The sequence below is a fragment of the Camellia sinensis genome, chromosome 3 (assembly GCF_055761805.1).
Source record: "Camellia sinensis isolate YWXY chromosome 3, ASM5576180v1, whole genome shotgun sequence".
NCBI classification, from domain to species: domain Eukaryota; kingdom Viridiplantae; phylum Streptophyta; class Magnoliopsida; order Ericales; family Theaceae; genus Camellia; species Camellia sinensis.
In genome coordinates, this window is record NC_138963.1 from 125,280,382 (window position 1) to 125,283,130 (window position 2,749).

The following is a 2,749-nucleotide window of genomic DNA, read 5'->3' on the forward strand; positions in this document are numbered from 1 at the left end:
GGTTCGATTAAAGTTGGTATACGATAAACCTTGGTGCTTGGGAAGGGACTTCAATGAGATCATGAGTATATCAGAAAGGAAGGGGAGTTCTAGGCGAGATAAAGGTATGAGGGGGTTTAACGAGTTAATTGATAATCTTGAAGTGGCTGATTTACCGAGATATCTCAATTTGTCACTTTTTTCCCTCCTGTCCTTGCATGAATAATGGATACCTGCAGCCATTTTCTGGTTGACATGTCCTTATATCCAGGGAAAGTTGATAACATTTTTTACAATAAAATTTGTCCTTGCTTGACTTACTGACAGATAAACAAGCAACCTGCGAAAATTCCATCTTGCCCTCCGTTGAGAGAGGACCGCCCAAAGAAGAAGCCTGTCAGACCATACGACGATGATGATGTGGATGATGATGATGATGAAGGTGGAAGAGCAATAAGCATGATTAGGAGTATGTTTAGGTAAGTAGCCTTCTGTTTTTTCTTGGAGTTTTTCAATCATGGAATCATTTCTAATGTTGGTGCGCAATAGTTTAACAAAGTTTAAATTTACCTGAATGATAGTGGGGTTTACTTATGTAGTTTGTCTTGTTGGAGATATATACATACTAACATCATTTATTATTCTATTTTTTTAAAATTTGCTTTCTTATTAATCTGGGATGGATGTAGTTGTTATTGGGTCCATTTGGACAGAAGTGGATTTCAAATCAAGGGATTTGAGCTTAATAATACTTAAATTTAGGCATGATAGTTTACTCATGAATTTTAAGATGGAGTTAAATAGCTTTATGATGATGGATTTAAAAAACTATATAAAACTAGTTATTTGAAATCATGTTAAGCTCTCTCTTTTTAGCTATAAGGATTCTACTTGTCTTCTTCCTTTAGGCATGATAAAGTATATAAAACCCATAAATTTAAGATTAAATAGCTTTATTGTGATGGATGTAAAAAACTATATAAAACTAGTTATTTGAAATCATGTTAAGATCTCTCTTTCTAGCTATAAGGATTCCACTAAAAATATATATATACTTTGCCTTCTTCCATTGTTTTTCTATTCATTTAAGCTCAAATCTCTTGATTTGAAATCCACATTTATCCAAACGGAGTTGCTACTAGACCTTGTCTTAGAGATGGCAAATCTTGCCCATACTGATAATTTGATCCAAGATAATTGAGATTCGGTTGGATGCTTTACGAAATGGCTTGGTTCTGGTTTACTCAAATCCAGTTTGATTACTAATGACTTGGGTGATACTAGGGTACATTCTCATCTTAAACAGTCATCAGTAATTTTAATAAACCAAACTAACTAAGCTTTGTATCGCAATCAAGTGGAGTTGGCTAAATCATCAATAATTTTAATGTTGGTGTATTCTTTCTTTCTTTTTTGTTTTTTGAATTTTCTTTAAACTGGATATGGCTGCTTTTTGCACCTAATCTGGGGTTGGCTTAGTTTTACTTCTTTGCTGTTCAAAAAAAGAAAGGTTCTACTTCTCTGATTTGGAGGAGTTGATTTTATACTTGTGTGACTTGGGTAGGTATAATTTCGAGGAGAGATAAATTAACTATGAAATATTATGTTTCCTTGACCTAATTTAATCAAAGTGGTGATCTTCATGGCAGGTATAATCCAAGAAAATTTGCCGACGAGGATGACGATAGTGACATGGAGGCAAACTACGAAGATATTATGAGGGAGGAGCAAAGGAGGTTAGTATGGCTTTATTGAATTTAGCATGAAATTCTTGACCATTTTGGTCTAAAATTTATTATTTTAGATATTGTGCTCTCTGGGCTTACACCATTTGCTTGAGTAGCTTTATGTGCTTGTTTAATGCTTACAACCCAGAACACAATTACCCTTTTTGTGTGCGTGCATGGCGCATTGATCATTTGACCGGTTGTCTTGATGGCTCATATATTTGTGATATCAGCGCAAGAATTGCTAGAAAAGAGGATGAAGAAGAACTCCGCAAAATAGAGGAAGAAGAGAGGAGGGAGCGTTTGAGAAAAGAGGCAAAGAAGCGTAAGCTAAGCCAACGATGATTAGCTGGTACACAAAATTTTGTTTGTCGCTAATTCCTTGTTGTCTAATTAGCTGAAGTAACAAAAAGAAAAAAGGGAAATTTTTTTTTCTCCGACCATCTTTTCTTTTAACTTCTCAGAGTAGATGCTGCTGCTGAATTTTATTGAACTTTTTCATTTGTCAGGGTGTAGGGAAAATTGTTGAAAAAGTGCCGACTATAGTTTTAATTTTCGTTATGGCCGAGGTGGTTTTTTATTTGATTTATAGATTGATTATTATCTTTTGTTCTTCGGGCAATTAAAAAGAAAAGCAAATTACTCATAAATTTTAATAATTAGATTTAATTTTCATTAAGTCTTATTATTAAAAATAATTTTTAATAAAATCACTGTTAAAAATATTTTTTGTGACGATTTTTAACACCGTTAAAAAATTGACAATTAATAATTTTTTTGGTTACGATTTTTATAAGTTGTTAAAATTTATAATTAGTAATGTTTTTTGAGATAAATTTTTTAAATTATCGTTGAAAGTTGTCAATGAGTGAAATTTTGTGACGATTTTTGTGAATTGTCTTTAAAATTATTTTTTTGTGAATTGTTAATTTAAACTCTAATATTTTGATTTTTTTTCATTCTAAATCATTCGCTTATTTTTTTTTAAGTAAAATCGATAGGAAATAGTATTTTAGTTATTAAATTCAATGTAAATATATATA

General features: G+C 31.8%; 1 long non-coding RNA gene across 1 annotated transcript; it reads left to right on the forward strand.

Annotated features, from left to right (window-relative positions):
- Nucleotides 1–302: 302 nt before the first annotated feature.
- On the forward strand, nt 303–2,309 carry LOC114314908 (uncharacterized). Its single transcript, XR_014364468.1, has 3 exons — nt 303–458; nt 1,629–1,715; nt 1,940–2,309. It is a non-coding gene; the product is annotated as an uncharacterized LOC114314908 (long non-coding RNA).
- Nucleotides 2,310–2,749: the final 440 nt, after the last annotated feature.